At 38.9% G+C, this 17,672-nt stretch overlaps 1 protein-coding gene across 6 annotated transcripts in view; it reads left to right on the forward strand.

The window, feature by feature from the left end:
• Nucleotides 1–3,363: 3,363 nt before the first annotated feature.
• LOC146314723 (dystrobrevin beta-like) overlaps nucleotides 3,364–17,672 on the forward strand; it is a 44,066-nt gene continuing 29,757 nt past the window's right edge. For 4 of the 6 annotated variants that reach the window (XM_084737696.1, XM_084737699.1, XM_084737695.1 and 1 more), the window contains exons 1-2: nucleotides 3,366–3,667; nucleotides 13,915–13,965. The gene's annotated coding sequence lies outside the window, so the exon portion shown is untranslated. Of the gene's footprint in view, nucleotides 3,668–13,914; nucleotides 13,966–17,672 lie in introns of all 6 variants that reach the window. The other 2 variants (XM_084737700.1, XM_084737694.1) reach the window with 2 other exon arrangements.

Consider the following 17,672-nt stretch of genomic DNA (forward strand, 5'->3'; position numbering starts at 1 on the left):
GGTCAATGTCGCAGAAAACGTGCTTTAACATTAAAACCTTCATGATTTTTCAAATTGATAACCTATTTATTATACATAAAAGTACATAGCATTTTATTTGAAGGGCTGTGCATAAGACTAACACTTGTCATGAACATGAAGGAATGTTTATGAATGTCATTGGTCAGGGGATCATGTCATTAATTGCATGTGTGTATGTGTGTGTGTGTGCAGATGATTAATGGACCTGTTGACAAATATTGTTTTTTTGTGCACACTGTATTCTGAAGGACCTCTGACCCCCCAGTGGCATTATGTTTCTTGTGAACGCCTCAGGAACACCTCGAGAGAGTACCTTTAAACTTGACACAAATGTCCACTTGGACTCAAGAATGAACTGATTAGACTTTGGTGGTCAAAGGTCAAAGGTCACTGTAACTTTACATCCATTCCACTCTCGAGAGTCCAATATCTCAGGAACGCTGGGAGGGAATTTCTTCAAATTTGGTACAAATATCCACTTGGAGCCATGAAATAACTGATTGATTTGTGATGAAAGGTCACTGTCACCTCACAAAACATGTTCCTGGCCATAATGAAAGAATTCATGCTCTAATTATGACAAAATTTCTCAAAAAATTGAATATACTACAGGGTGCTAGCAGTACTGGAGAGTAACTGCTTACATATGTGTAATTGTTACTGAGAAAAATGTAATTAAATTAGAGTTACTAATCAAAAATGTTGGTAATTACAGCCAAATCTTGTTGGCCTGGCAGGGATCTGCACTCTACTGAGTGACCTCTTCTAGTTTGAGGACAACTTGACATTAACCAAGACAACATAACCTGTCATAAACATCTCATAACAGGCCTAATTATCACGTTTTTTTAGTTTTAACTTCACATTATACTGTCATATGTGCTTGGTTTTGACACTGTCTCTCATTAGAGCATTAGACTTGTCATAAAAGTGTCATTAAGTGTTATTACAACATGAAATGCTTTTATAATGGTGTCATGAAGAATTTCCTGAACCTCGCCTAAAGTGATGCCATCTGGACTTGTCATAAAGGTGTCATTAAGTGTCACAAGGCAGCCCAGTTTGACCAGTATGCACTTGCACTGCGGTCATTTCCGGGTCACTCAGGGTCATTGTTGTATACAAGATGTGCAACATTTTACAGTTAGTCAGAATTTAAGGCACATAAATCAACTGCAGCAGGAATATATGGAAGCAAAATGTGATGCAGTTAAAGATTTAAATTGTGTCTCTAAAAGAGGAAGAGTCTTTGAGGAAACTGAAAAAAGATGCAACTCACTGAAATAAGCTGCTCATCAGCTGCACATTAAGCAAAATCAGACCAGATGTTTTCTAACCTATCCTGTGACTAAAACAATTTCCCCTCAGATCTGTGTACACATACAGATTGTTCAGTGCGCTGATCTAACTGAATCACACGTGTAATTTCACTGCTTGCATTAATGAGACTGGATTACTGGACTGTTTTAAATTTCTTATTAAGATTTTAATTTGGTCTTAAGTTTTTACTGAGGATTTTCTTGTTTTTTTTTTTTACTTTCTATTATATAATATAATATTATATAAGTTAATTCTTGGTGTTTCTTTTTGTCTAAGAGCTTTTATTTTTTATTTTATTTTATTTTTTTAAATTTGGCTACATTGTAAATGTTTCTGAGTTAAAATAAAGGTTGAATTAATGAATGAATGAATATTAAGACATTCCAGGTCCTTTGTTACATGCTGTGTGCAGTACCATTACTCAAGTAAAAATCTGAGGTATTTGTACTTTACTTAAGTATTTCCATTTTATGCTACTTTATACTTCTGACCTGGTACATTTCTGTGGCACATATTGTACTTTTTACTCCTCTACATTAGTTGCTGTGTAAATTAAGACTTTTTTCATATAATACACATGATCAACTTATAAAGTATGATACATCATTATAATTTAAACTACCCAACAGTGTATTATGTAGTACAAATTGTTTGCTACTTTGCCAACTTCTGTTGAAATAACATTTTGAATACATGAGTCCACTGGCATAAAGACTCAATGTGAGGTAGGAATTATAGAACAAAATAATAATTTTCAACATTAGAGCTAAACAATCAAATGAAGAACTGTTTACAACACAAATACTCTCAGTCAGTGAAGGAGAAGGTTACTGAAGTACATAACAGCCACATGATGCGGGCTAATCTCGAGCGCTCAATATAATCCTGAGTAATTATTTTTGAATTTCAATCAGCGAGCCCATTGATGTCCAAATTAGGTAGTTTACATAATAAGATCAGTGTTTAATTTTCTTTGTAATCACTCTAAAACAGTGGAGTGTGTGTGTGTGTGTGTGTGTGTGTGTGTGTGTGTGTGTAGTTTAATCACACAGAGCTGGTGAATTTCACAACCTCTGAAGAATTAAGGTTTGTCAAATACAATTCAGAGAGGAAGAGAGAGAGACAGTGGTCAGAGTGAGTTAAAAGTGGCTTGGCTTGTTATGCATTTGTTATTTTAATCCACAGAGATTCCTAAAGTGACTAAAATTAACTCCCCTGGATCAGCGACTGTACAACATTAACTGCCAGTTACATCTTGAGGCATCCATGATAGTTTCTAGGTTACTCAAGTACTTTTACTTTACTATAAGTGTTAAAAGATTGTATATCTTAATTTACTCGGTCAGGGAAAGCTCATTTTAAATACTTTATAGCTCTATATGTGAGATGAGAGTATTGTAAACAATGGAGTCCGAGCATGCTCTGCGGGACAAACTATGTAATGACACTATTTCTAAATTACACTAAGTAACTCATTCTGCACCTGCTCCCGCTTATCACATTCCCGCTTTGTTAAACATTTGATTCCGATTGGTCAGTTTCAACTTCTGTAATTGCTGTAAAACAGACTGTTACTATAAAGACCAGACTGTTGCTATGGACACAGTTGTAATCAAAGACTCAATTTTTTTTTTTTTTTTAAATCAACAAAAAGATATTTTGAGTGGAATTACCGATCTGTTTGCTGAGTAACTGTGCGATAATCAGGATAACATACTGTGAGCATAGTAAAATAAACCCGTCAGAATGATATTTATGATATAACGACCTAATACTTAAAGCTTTAATAAACAGCCGGGTGTATTATGACGTTTTGAAACGGAGAACCGTTAACCGTTGGAAGCTGTAACGGTTAAACCAACTGATAACCTAACCGAGTATCAACGACATACTTTTCGCCACCAAAAACAAGTCAGTAACTCGAATTAAAACTGTAGTATCAACTGTCGAGTGACGGTGTTGAGTTGGTTGGGTGTCAGCGGCAGGAGTGTACACTGCTCAGTGTGACAGAGGAGTGGGCAGGACGCAACCGGAGAGAGGAGTGACTTTCTTTCAAAAATAGTACACTTCATCACAGCAGCAACCGGTACAGCAGCAGCAGCAGCGCCGGGCGGGCGGGTATGGAGGGTGTGAAACATGGCTCACCACGGAAATAAATAACGGGACCCACCGGGACGGTAATATTTAAACCAAAGAGGAAGCCGCAAAACACGGCGGAAAAAGAGGAAGAGGGACTAAACTGTGATACGGCGAGCTGAAGTCGGTGCCACACGTTTCAGTGTTGATGTTGGTATTTGGCCACGAATACCTGCCGAAAATAGTCCCGGTGAGTACAACCCGTCTCTTACCAAGTCTATGAAAAGACACAGCTTAGCACGGCCACGACGACTAGCTTGGGTTTTTAGTTTATTTAAGTCCGACGTTCAGTGTAAGTTGGAAAAAAGTTCTGAGAGTTGAAGAACACATTCATTCGGTGGAACAAGGTGAACAGGGAGTTAAACTTTTCTGCAATATGGCCGCTCAGATGTCACACAGCTTCCCAGAAGTAGGCAGAACTAAAAATGAGCTTTGACTCAAGTCTTTGTAATTCACGGCTGCTCAGTGTGTCCCCTGAAATATTAGACTTCAAAAAAAAAAAAAAAAAAAAGTTTAAAGCGGTGTCCGTCTCTGTGTAGAGAGTTACGGTGAGTAGACTTAAGTCATGCCCACTTTTCAAATCAAAACTACTATTGGTGTTTGACCTGTGCGTAGTAGTGCCGTTCTGCTCTATGGGAGGAACGTTACTCCATTCAAAAATCTGGGAATTTTACGCCACCTGGCTTGTCGTCAAACACACAGGCTTTGTGGAGTATAAATTAATACTTTTTTTAAATCATTAGAGTCCACTGTTAAATTCGGCACACAGTATGTATGTTAAGTGGCTCTGATTCAGGCTCAGTGGCATGAATGTATTTACAATCATAATGCACCAAGCTGAATGGAAACACAGTTTGTTGTAAGAGTAAGTTAATTTGCATTGTTATAATAAGGATGCCAGTGTTAGAGCTAATAAATCACTCCAGTTGACTACTTGGGTGAAATTAAATGATTTAATAAATCATAATATGTTTATGAATCATTCAGTCTGACTTGTGAGGTCAGCTGAAATGATTTATCACAGCCCAGCCTGCCACAAGGTGTTATGGGAGATGGCCTTGGCATTTTTGGAGCTGCACAGTATGACAGCCCCACCCCTCAAACCCAAAATGTGTCATGAGTAGAGCCAGACCGATATATCGGTTGGCAGATATTATCGGCCTGACATTGGCATATCACGGCTATCAGTGTGTCAGACTGTAGTTCATAAATCACATGAAGTGCTTTAATTTTCTTGTAATTTTCTTGTCCATCCCACCGAATGTTTGATTCCTAAATGTTGAGCATTCAAAATTATAATTTGGTTTTGTGACTCTAAACCAAAAAGTGTTATTAGATCCTTACCAACAGAGGATTTTTGGGGCAGATGCTGATACTGATATCAGAGAGTAAAAAATATATTGATAGCAATGTATTGGACAATGTTATTTATTTGTATATAGAAAATCCAAAATGACATCAGGGCACTGAAGCAGTAAAACCTTCACTGGTATTTTTAATAATTAAACAAATACAACACAAATAGAAAAACTTGAATTAAGAAAAGAAAAAGTATCATATATACTGTACATAAAATGCTGAAAACCAATCTGAATTAAAGTTCAGGAAAAAAAAAAAATTAGACAACATATACACCAGTAGACCAATATAGCTGTAGTAGTTTCATAAGCCAATAATACTACCTGACCGATATATCCTTGTAGCTCTGTATTATATTATAATATATTGTATAATATTCTGCCCTCTGTACCTCAATCAAAAATTCAGAATATATTTGATTTCTCTTTCAGCCATTGTTGTTTTAAAAGTGGAAAAACTACACAGAGTAGTTAAAGATCAAACAGTCGAAAAATGGTCAAAATAATGGTCTAATTCATTAACTAACAGTGCAGTTATCAGCTCTGACAGGAGCAAAAGGTTAATGCAAAAATCCAAACCCTAGACCAGAAACAGTCAGGTTGCAGACTTTTCCAAACTGTTGCTTCCTGAGGAGGAAACTAAAAAGAGGGAGATGACAGAGAAAGAGAGAGAGAGAGAGATCACAGTAAATGATGGGCTGTGTCCTAAACTGTCCCCTGAGGGTCTTTACTTTTTCCCTGTTTGATGCGTATTGTGTACTTTGATTGGGCAGTGGGCAGTTTGTTTAGATAGCTAACTGGGCTAAATGACAGAGCAAAACAAAAATGCCACTTAACCTAACCTAACCTGACCTAACCATCCCACTTTTACTGGCACCCACCACCCTGCACATGATAACCAGGATAAAAAAAAATATGTATTTTAGTTTGTCCAAACTCAAAACTTTTTAACAAGCTTAGTATTTTATCTAATTTACCTGCAGAGAATCCTTCATGGTTTCTTCACACCAGCCTCATCGTCATCGTATTTCATCTTCGTGTCTCCATATGGAAAGATTTTAGTTGTTGATTTACGGTGGTGCTGATTGTGTTACTGTCTCCACTGTGGGTGGGGAGATAATAGCGGTGAGGGCGAACCCTATGATTAGCAGAACAGTCATTCCTATCCAGCCTCTCTTTTATATAATTTCTTCAGAGTTAAATTATAGTGAAATTTCAGTATTCGTCATTTTGCACATTGGATGGCCCTCCAATACTCCCGGGGACCCAAGAGCTCTCTACTCGTTTACTGTTCGGTTTGTTTGATGCCTCTAAGGTAATTCTCAGGTAGCCTAAAAAATAAGTAGTAGAATACAGTGTAATGACAGACCACTTCAACTCAGACAAGGAACCACCAGTTTTTGTCATTGATTAATGGCGAGTTTGCTTGTTTTGGAATTCCTGCAAAGGTTTTCTAAGGTCACTGATACTACACAGCTAGTCCCTCAGTCTGTCTGTTCATAGTGGATCTGCTGTAGAACTCTGCAAGATTAAAATTATTGTTTTACTGTATTATCCTCCCCTGAAGTCTTTCATATAAACTTGCAAGCTGGTTGCACATATTGTGTGGTATTTCAGGTATGTGAGGCTGCAAATTCAATGTTGAACGATCGAACATTCAACTCTGTTATGCACTCTGGTTTCTTCAGGACAGAAGACAACTTTCACTTCTTGTTTTTTTCTTTCTTTGTGTTTCTCTTGTACTCTCTTCCTGTCTCTCACCATCTCTGTTTCTCAATCTTTCCGTCCTTCTTGGTGCATCTTGGTTTCTCTTTGTATTTCCTCTTCACATCTTCCGTTCCTGCTGCAGCAGCCAAGGTGATGTCTTTAAATGCCTTGATTTGTGAAGTGTAATAGGATAATAAATGAAGAAAAGTGGGGGAAAAAATCATACGAGAGGTTGAAAACAGCATTTTCTGCTATCTTTGCATGAAAAATTTCTTTAAAGATTCATCAATTATCACACAGATTGAACAGTTGAATTCTTTTTTACCACTTGTGCAGTCAGGCAAGTGAGTTGCTAGATTTGCTGGCCCAGTTTTCTCTATGCTTTACTATTTCCCTCTTCATTTTATCCTGGCTTTCTTCACAGTTAGCATGGCTGCCTTACACTGCGTCCTAACTGGAGGCAATCCAAGTGAGTGAGCGAGCAAACATCTCATTTTTTTTCCAATGAGGGTATCCTAACCTGCTCTGTGTGTCAGTGAAGGGATAGATTCATTAACAGGATTGAGAAGCGGCACATCTTATATGATCCACTGCATGCTGTTCATGGGAATATCCTCAAAATTAAAATTAAAACAAGTTTTGCAAGAAAATTGGAGCTGATTAGGCGTGCAAGTGAGCGGCATGTCGGGGCTTTAGGAGACTTGGATTACGCCAGATGAGCAGTATGGAAGCATTTTTTTTTTTTTTTTCATTTGAAAACTGGTCACCGTTCACTTATATTGTTTGGGAGATTCTGCAATGCTGTTTTCCTGTGAAACTCCAGCAGTGTTTTGTTGACCAAAAAAAATAAGCCTGACCTTCAGTCAGCATGAGGATGAGTGGATAATGACTGAATTTTCATTTTTGGGTGAACTATCCCTTTAACATTACTCTCCTTGTTACATGTTAATTGATCTCCTCTGCTCAGGGGAACTCCAGGACCGTTGTTTCCCCAGTTTGCGGACATTTTCAGTTGCTGTTCTTATTTGAGTTAGCTGCTAACTGCTGCTAGCTAACTTTTGTGGTGGGTGACGCACACCTGTCCCGTCTTGCCGGCTCACCCTTTTTATGCAGACAGCGATTCGACTCTGTTGCGACCTCCGCTCGCTGCCAACTTAAAGACAGAACAATAATGCCCCCCCAGTCTGTATTCATATGTTTTTTACAGAGAGGTGAGCTAGAATAACAGGCTGTATAAAAGGGTCTTGTGTTACTGTAAAACAATGCAAGCGTTTTTTGTTTTTGGGGGGGATGTGTTGCTTCAGGTGGTGAGACGATGAAATACAACCCAGGAAGGCCGGTTTGAGTAATAGATCCACAAGTTTGACAGCTTTTTAAATGCCACATCAATTCAGAGAGATTTAAGATACTAATACAGGATTTTACAAGTCTGTAAAGTTATTACAGCAGCAGTTGCTTTAGTGTTTTTGTGGAAATCACCAGATAAACAGTAGAAATACTTGTCATCTACCAAGAATGTGAGCTTGTAAGTGTTTGATTGGCCAATGCAGTGTCTTGCATTGCGTTGTGGCAAAACTTGAGTAAGGTTCAGCCTTTTTGCTGGATGACCGTGCGTCTTCTTGCCAAAGCCCAGTGTGTAACTTGGCACGTATGCCTGCTGTGTCAACTCTCATTCATCAAAATGACTAAAGGGAGCTGCTTTTCTTCATAAACTGTTTTTTCTGTGTGAATACAGTCTTGGAGAGTTTTAAAACAAGTATTTTCTCAGTGGGAACATCAGAATCACTCAAAATCACCAATTTGAGACCAGTACTTTAACACCAGTTAGTCCATCTTGGGTTTTGCTGGAATATTAATAAGTTCTTTTGGATTTTGGTTTTAACTCTTTTGACCTGCAAACACCTCTGCAACAGACTCCATCATGTCTCCTCCTCAGAACTTGTCATATGTTCTGGACCTGCCCTATCCTCGGCGTGCTAGCTGTCCATCTTAAACTTGTAACCAGAGATGTGTTGCTTCTGTTTTTACCTGCCGGGTGACAACCTCGGGGTCATGCCGGGTCAGTCGGGGTGTCTCTCTGGCAGCACAGGGATCAGAGGTCAGGACGGAGAGATTGGAGGAAAGAGAGGGAGAGACTTTTGCTTTTGCTTCAACCTGCCTGTAATCCGGACAGTTGAAATTGTTTCTCAGTGGAGAGGAAGTTAAGACTGTTTTTAATTTCATCACACATTTTACTACAGTTACTTTTTCTAGAAGTGCCAGATTTGTAAAAAGTAAAATGCCAACTGGTTGGACCTGGACCTGTCCTACGTCTGACCTGCAAAGTTAGAAATTTAAACGTGCAAAACACCTTTTTCTTTTTTTCTGCGTTTTGTTAGTTTTCTGAGTTAGAAAAAAAACATTATATAAGGAAGCACCTTTGTAATCCCAGATGAGAAGCAGCTTTGTGCTAAACACAACACAACAGACACAATCAGTGAATGGCCTCTTAAAGAAATTATTTATTTATACTTTTTTCATGTTTATAAATGATCAAAGGGCTGGATTGAGGTTGTGAAGGGCTGGGTTTGGCCCTCAGGCCACCAGTTGAACAGCCCTACTATTATTACAAATACAATTAGGTCTACTGTGTGTAATTTGACCCCTTTATGCTAAAACATAAAAAAAAAAGACAGTAATTTTATGTTAATCATAACCGTTCCCCTGTTAAGGTGTAAAAGCTTCCATTGTTTTTTCCTGAAAGAATTATTATTTTTATTCATTTATCAATTATTTGACAGAGAAGTAATGTGTTCATTGTCCAGTTTCAAATAAAAAGTCAAATATTTGTTGATTCCAGCTTCTCACATCTGAGGATTTGCTACTTTTCTCTATTAACAAAAATGAATATTTATGTGTTAGCTGCAGCCCGACCATCATCATGCAACGAAAGTCTCCAATGAGACCCACAGTACCATTACAGCTTCTATAAATACTGCTCTCCTACTCAAATATGTTTGCTTGCAGCAGCATATTGGGATCAGTTAAGGATATTAAAGCCTCCAGTAATCAAAGACTGTCGTGTCAGTCAATGCATACACATTCAATCAAACAAGTATCATACCAGAGCTGGATTTCATTGACTGGACCAACTCTGTTTTCCTGTAAAGAGACCAACTACATTCCTTGTCCTGTAGAAACCGCAGCTAAATTGTTGCAGCTTTTTATGTAATATCTAATGACAGTTTATTTGGTCTCAATTATGCCTAAAATGTTTCAGGACATTTGAGACTGAGGGAAACCACCAGTAATGCAGTCGACTCTTCAAAATGTGCAAACTTCCAAGCCTCTTAATTTCCTGAAGCCTTAACTTCAAGAAAAAAAAAAATTAGAAAGTTGCTGCAGAGCTTTTTGTAGGAATTTGTGGGTCTGGCCAGCAAGCCTCATCTGTTTTGCGTGTTAAAGTAAAGGGTCGTTTAGAGGATAAATGGAGCTCATTGGTATTTCAGCAACGTCAGAGTCTAAAGTTGCAGCTTACTGTATATACATGTATGTATGTCATGTATAACACACAGACACTGGCCAGGTCCTGTCAGGGCAGACGGTGAGAATGGCGAGCAGCTGCAGATAGTAATGTGGTCATGTGGCATGCATGGTGTGTGTGTGGCGTGCACAGGGTGATAAACACCCTCTTACCCCTCTTCAGTACCACCTCGTCTGCCTGACGCCCGTTTCTGTATCAGTGTCACTGCTTCTTCTGTCCCACGACTCTTTAGTTTGTGGATTCACCCACAGAACACGGCGGTGAGTCGAGTGTGAGTGTGGATACAGGATGATTTTTGGCTACAAAACCCAGCCTGTAGTTTGCATGTTTAGATTGAGAGTGACTGATTCCTAATAGCAGGTGAGTATGCGAGTGTGTGAGAGAGCATGTGTACGTGTGTATGAGTGTGTGTGTTTGTGGAAGAGATAGTGTGTATTTGTTTTCAGGACCATTTGCCTTTTTTGGGTGTCAGGCCTGCATATAGCATAACCCCTGTTCTGATGAGTTACTGCAGTGTGTGTGTGTGTGTGTGTGTGTGTGTGTGTGTGTGTGTGGTTAATGCACAGGTGCACTGGTTGGGTGGTCTGCACCAATGTGACGCCCCTCTAAACACAGTCAGTCACACAAACACAAACATCCTGTAATGAGCAGAGAGAGTAAATGACACTGAAATTACTTGAGTTGGCCTGTATGTGCATTAGCAGTACTTATGCATTTGGCTGCAATGATTATCATTTTTCAATTTTGATTACTGAGTAGTTGATTAATAATTTAGACCAGTGTTTAAAGCTGCTGCTGCTAGCCATGCTAACGTTAGCCACACCTTGTGTCAGGCTGCCAGCTAACGTCTTACCTTGAGAGGCAGCTGGATTCACGAGATCACACGAGAATCCATCTTGCCGGGCTCCAGTCTATCCGTTTGTGTTTGCACTAGAGGTGGTGCAAGCCAATCAGCATCCACGGAGGGACTACTGTGATAGCATCAGTTATATCAGAACCGCACTGTATTTCTTAACTGATAAAAGAGCAAAGAATCAAAAATTGTCTATAATCAACAGGGAGATTTAATGGCAGGAACATCCCTATCCCCTACATCATCTTATGTACCCCTAGGGCAAGGGTCAGCAAGCCATGGTTGTTTTTCCCCTGTCGATGGCTCCCTGTGGCTTTGACATAAATTATATGGTAGTAAATAAGGGTTATTTTAAGATGCACTTCATCATCGATGTAGGTCTAAAGTGATTCTTACAATCGTCAGTTGTAAAGATGTGCAGCCGATACAACAAATAATAAAAAAACAATAATAGCCTTCATCTACAGCTCGGTGCCTTTTCCTCTAAACGTTGCCAGTGACTAGTCTTGAGCCTGCTTAAAATAACTATGGCCAAATAGAAAAACAGGTAAAATAAAATCTTGCTTGTGTCATGTGTGTGCACCGAGGTTTGAGACAACTCAAAACACTATAGCGGAGCTCTTAATGTTTTTCTGTTTTGGTGCAGCTTACGCAACGTCTCCCTCCTCTCTTTAAAAAAAAAAAAAAAAAAAAAAAAAAAAGCCCCAAGGCATTTGAATTCTGATTTGAACGTTGATTTCCGTGGCAGCAGTAGATGTTTCATAGCACTCGGGTCGGCCTTAGCGATGATCATGATCATTTGTGGCATTTGAGGCTGGAAACCAGATGCAAACAGGAACTTCATGTTCTTGTAACTGATATGTTAACATTTCTGGTGATAATATGACAGCAAAAGCACATTTTAATTTCTCGTATGCTCACAGCGTAGCATTGTGTCACTGCTTTAGTTTTTTTTATCTTTCTCAGTAACGTGCCATTTCAATTTCCATGTGTTCAATAATGAAATATTTGCATTATGCATCAGTATCGGTTGTCTTTGTGAGATCCGTCTGTCTGTCTTGTTTGTGACACCTGCTGACAGGATGTAACTTCCTGCCTCTTGCAGTTTGTCTTGATTGACACTCAGCTGGATGCAGTTCAAGTTCACATCCAGCTCTCTTTACATTTCCACTGCGTTCACTTGTCAAAGCTGTCTGCATGAACTCAGCTTTCACAATGTAAAGTTCATGCACAGAAATATAATTCAAGTGCAGAAATGTCCCATGTTTTGTGCTCATTGTTCCCATGATGAGGCTTGAGTTAGGCTTTATTTGTGGGAATATTTTGGTTCTTTGTTGTGGGAGGATTGCTGACTCTGCTGACGTGAGAGCTTGTTAAACAGAGCTTAATAACATGTCACTGTGTGAAACCATTATATTTGTTATATTTGGTTTGGGGAGGATTTTGTTGGCACTTGACAGCTCTTCAGCATTTCCTGTCTTTTCTAATATTTTTCACCAACAGTGAATGACGCTACAAAAATGTTTTGGAATAGTTGTCATTATTACAAATAGTCACAACTTAGCTTTTAAAGCATATATTTGATGCATATGTCAAAACAGACATGGCATTTATTGACTTTACAGTTTGAATAACTGTAGATAATCCACAAATGTTTAAAGCAGCGATGTGAATTGACAATAGGGGTGTCACAATCTCAATTCTAAATTGCAAAATTGATAGAAATGTCTGAATAGTGATTTCAGAAATTGAAATCAAAAGCAGGATCTGTCACTGCTGCCATTGCCATGCTGTCATTTGCTTTTGTAGGTCATATAAAAGCATCAGAGTTAAAAACTCCTTGTAGTATGTTTAACAGTAATGCCCATTACTGCATACACTTTTCTGTGACTGAAGCAACATGCTGCTGAAAGAATCTCACTTCCTACAACAAACCTGCTAGTTGACCTCGCATAATAGGATTAAGGTTACCCATGAGGCAGCCTTTCCTAAATGGGGGGCTGGTGGCTTGTTGCAGGTGAAAACTCAGTAGTGTTCATAACAGTGGCACAGCCATCAGTGCTGAAAGATATATATGTCGCATATATGGAGAATCGTGACATCTCACATGACTCAAACATGACTGTGGCATTAGTAGAATATAATAGACTTTGTGTTATGCTGCAATCTGAAGGTCAACTTTTCAAACAAGAGAGTCTATAAAGCTCTTTAAAACGGAGCAGGACTGCAATTAAACCTGAGGTGATGTTCTCAAATGCCTTGTTTTGTCCACAAACCAAAGATATTCATTTTACTTAAAATATTTACATTTGAGAAGCAAAAATCAAAGAATTGTCATTGTCATTGTCTAAAAAACATTATACAACAACACACATTATTCTCTAGACTTCAGAACACATCTTTGTTTAGTACAGTAAAAAAAATAACACACCATGATCGTTTCAATGTGATTTTCAATGGAAATGGGAATGATGATGTAAAAATTATCCTTTCCTCTAATATCTCAAATCATATTACAATTGCAGTATCAGTCAAAATAATTGCAATTAGATATTTCTTAAAATTGAAATAGTTGGGGATTTATTTAATCTTTGACAACTAATTGATTAATCATTTACAGTAATCTTTCCAGCTCTAAATCAGAGCAACTTGGCATAACTGAAACTGAAAGTATGAATTAATTAATTCATAACATGAGGAACTGATAAAACTTAACAGATAAAAATGGACTACAAGGTGAGCTACAGTCACATCAGACAGATTACATAACTGATCATTTATAACATGATAAAAATACTTTTGATGTCAAGCAAATGTGTGCACAGGACCAGTAGGTGTATAGAGATGTAGGAGAGTGTGTGCCGCCCTGACTGTGTGTAGTGTGCGTCTATATTAAAGTGTGTCCTCTGCTGTCCCCAAAGAGCCTTTGATATTATTGTCCACAGCCTGAAAAGACTTTTCAAATTGCTTTTCTCTTCTCTCTGTGTCCCTGCTAGACGTCCTTTATTGAGGCTCCTCTGTCCTGTGTGACCCCCTGACTCAGAGAGGTATGACCACACACACACACACACACACACACACACACACACACACACACACACACACACACACACACACACAACCCACCCACCAAATGGAAATGCAGAGACACTGTGCTCTAAGTAAAATTTAGGCACTCAGCTGTGTTTATGTCAAACCCTTTCTTGGCAGAAGTCAGTGTAAGACTGAGAGTGTATCCTCTGGTTCACAGTGTGTGTATTCAGCGAAGTGTGTGTTGTTTGTGTGTTTGTTTCTGAAAGGCTCAGCAAATGTCAGCCATAATAAAACACCATGGTGCAACAGCAGTGTGCATCACCACCCACACAAACATAGCAAAACAGCACACATGCAGTCAGCTGTATGAACTGTTACACTTCTGCTCCCGTCTGTCTTTCTGTCTCTGCGCTGCCACACTTCACTTTCTATAGCTGAGCTCCTAAAGAAATGACAGAGCACAAAGTGTGTGTGTGGGCTTTTATTTCCACTGGAGACTTATGTTCACTGCTCACGATTCTGAAATACTGTTGTTTGTTTTGTGAACAAAGCTCTTTATGTTCCTATGGACCATTTGACTTTTACTTCCAAGACAGCAATCATTTTATAAGCAGTGTTGTAGTAAAACAATTACTTTTATACCCACCCAAACAGTGTGATGACTTTGTGTTGTAATAGAAGAAACACTTAGACAGTTATCAAATCTGGAACATCTGTATTTTTAGCCATGCTCGCAGCGTGGCTCAGGAGAATATAAAGATGATCTGACTGTCTGTCTGTTGGTCCAGAGTCTCGACAATTGTTGGATGGATTGCCATGAAATATGGTGTAGATGCTCATAGACCTGCAACGATTAATCAAATTGTCAATCATTAATAGATTATCAAATTAATCACCATTTAGTTTGATAATTAATTAATCGACTTGAGCAATATTTTCAGAAAAAGGTGAAAGACCTCTGGTTCCATCCTCTTAAATGTGAATATTTTCTGGTTTCTTCACGTTTCTATGATAGTAAAGCAAATATCTTTATGTTGTGGACAAAACAAGACATTTGACGACGTCATCTCATCATCTAACACCTATTAAACACTTATTATTATACACACCTATTAATTGATTAGACAAGAAAAAAATCGACCGACTATGAAAATAATCGTTAGTTGCAGGTCCAGTATTTTTGTGGGAGTGGGATGAGACGGGTGAAAATCCACGCTCGTGTCATTCTCTAGTTCTCAATTAGGTCTCAATTAGTTATGTTATGCTATAAAAATGGGGTTTCATGCTGTGATTGACAGCGGAGCTCTGTGAGCGATTGAGTCAGATGGCTGTGTGGGCGGGAACTTGAAAGTGTGGCTTTTTCGCTAATCAAATGACAAACTATGTCACCAGCACAAGATGGCTTCAGATTTGTACTTTGGGAGGAGGAGGAGGAGAAACATTTTCCGTCTTTTATTTATGACTATGGGCTAAATTTGATGCTCCGCTGTCAATCATCGTATAGAACCTGCTCCATATTAAATGAACTATACTGTATACTCATGTGAAGTTGATAAGACATGGTGCAAGGCTTGAATAATCTCAAAAAGTTTTACTTTATCCTTTGACAAGAGCATAAACCAAAAAGTAATAAGAGTTGTAACAGTGTAATCAAGATTATATGAGATGTTGGGTGGAAGCAAGGATGTTAGGGTCTAGAACTGCTTTTGCAATATTTCGCTCAGCCTATATTTTACCGTTTTGAGTGAATTTTGGTCAGGTAGCTGCAGGTGGACCATTCATTTATAAGCAGTGACGTAGGTAAAACCTTGATTTGGACTCCACTTTCTGAAAAACTGTTTGGCTCTATTTCCTGCGACCAACCTTTGTACTTTGACCCAGCGATTAGCAAAACAGCAGCCAAGCTGTTCCTGCTCCCTCTGACATAGTTGGGGGTAATTGCGGGAAGGGTAATTATATCTAAGATGGTTTAAAGCTTTCAGAGTTAAAATAGGAAGCAAACCTCACAGACCAAATGTTCCTCCCTGTCAGCTATACACAGACAGATGGACAGACATAGGCAGACAGACAGGGCGTAGTTATCACTAAGGCAAGGCTGGAAATAACAATTTACTCACCATGGGAGTCCAGAGTGGCAACTCTTTTTTGACTCGTGTAACATCCAATCCAAACAGCTCCTCAGCGAAGTCATAATTAGCATCAAATAAAAGTTTTATTGACTCACATGCACCCACCTGTTCATCTGATGTCTTTTAATGCTGGCTGTCCTGTAAAGGAATAGTTCAGCCTCCCTGCATTTTTCTGGCAGAGAGTTAGGTGAGAAGCTCAATGCCGCTCTCATATCTGTTTGGTCGGCTAAATATGAAGCTACAGCCAGCTGCTGATTAGCTTAAGTTAGGATAAAGATTGGCAATGTAAAAACAGCTAGCCCGACTTTGTCCAACATAAACAAAATCTGCCTGCCAGCCCATCCAGAGCTCACTAATTAACATGTTTAATCTGTACAATAAAACGATATAAAGGAGAATTTGCCATTTTACAGGCATCATCTTAAATTGCTTCCTAAAATACAGTGAGATAACGAACTAGAGTTGATTGAGTGCAAAAAATAATCTATGAGTGAAGCGATTTCTCCCTCTGCAAATGAGTAATTCAAGTGTCTAAATTATTTCTTCATAACAAAAGTAATTTTCTTAAGTCAGCCTTTTTTCTATGTAGATGGGAGACTGTTTACTTAGTTTACTTACTCCAAACAGCTCCTCGATTTCTTTCCAAACCTCGTCCTTTTTGAGGATATCCCCATAAAAAGGTCCCTGTAGATTATATCTTAACATTGTAAATAAGTCATCCAGGCTGACTGCTGACCGGAGGGGAAACAGGAACATCAAGGATGTCAGCATCGATTTCGACAACTGAAAATAGGTTGCAGGTGAAGCAAGTATGCAAAACTTCCCAAAAATAAAAGCAGGGCAAGTAGATTTTCAAACAAGCGTCACGTCGCTTAGCCTGTTCGCTGATGCACGGGGCAGGTCAGGACATCCTCACTGGGAAAAACACAGAAACAATCTGATGTTTGCTTGCTTGTTTGCGTTGCTTCCAGTTAGGAACTCTCAGACAGATATATTGCATTTAACTGCTTTATTCAAGGACATCTTGATATTTGAGGACAGTTTTTGCAGGAGGACAAATACGTTGGAGATCAGGGTCAGCAAATTCAACAAATCTTGATGTCCCCCCCCCCCCCGCTATGAGAGGATCAGCGCGTCCCAGTTTGCAGGTGCAGCCAGATATACAGATACAAAAACCCAGGATGCCAGTCTATGTTAATGTGGACATGATGGTGCCTGCAGCACAGTTTCATATTAGCAAAAATGCTCTTTAGGAGCGCAACTTTAAAATCTTACTTTCATGCAGATGTCCTTGGATGCATGGCACTGCGTGGGGAATTAATAGCTCAAATAAGCTGGTTGTTGAATTAGGTGGTTTGGATGCTCCCACATCGAACTGTGCCTCCTCGACCAGCCAAGACCAGCTCCATTTCCTGTGCAGAACCAAAGCCGCAATGCCAATCAATCTTTTCAAGCTTTGGTATTATTATTGATTCTGTAACATTAGATGTTGGAAGCTAAATATATTTCTAAGAAGATATTTAGGCTTAGTTGATGAGTCAATTGAAAGAAAATTATCAGGCAACTATTTTAAGAATCGGTTCAGTGTCAAA

The sequence above is a fragment of the Lutjanus erythropterus genome, chromosome 15 (assembly GCF_056507025.1).
Source record: "Lutjanus erythropterus isolate fLutEry1 chromosome 15, fLutEry1.hap2, whole genome shotgun sequence".
Classification (NCBI taxonomy): Eukaryota; Metazoa; Chordata; class Actinopteri; order Lutjaniformes; family Lutjanidae; genus Lutjanus; species Lutjanus erythropterus.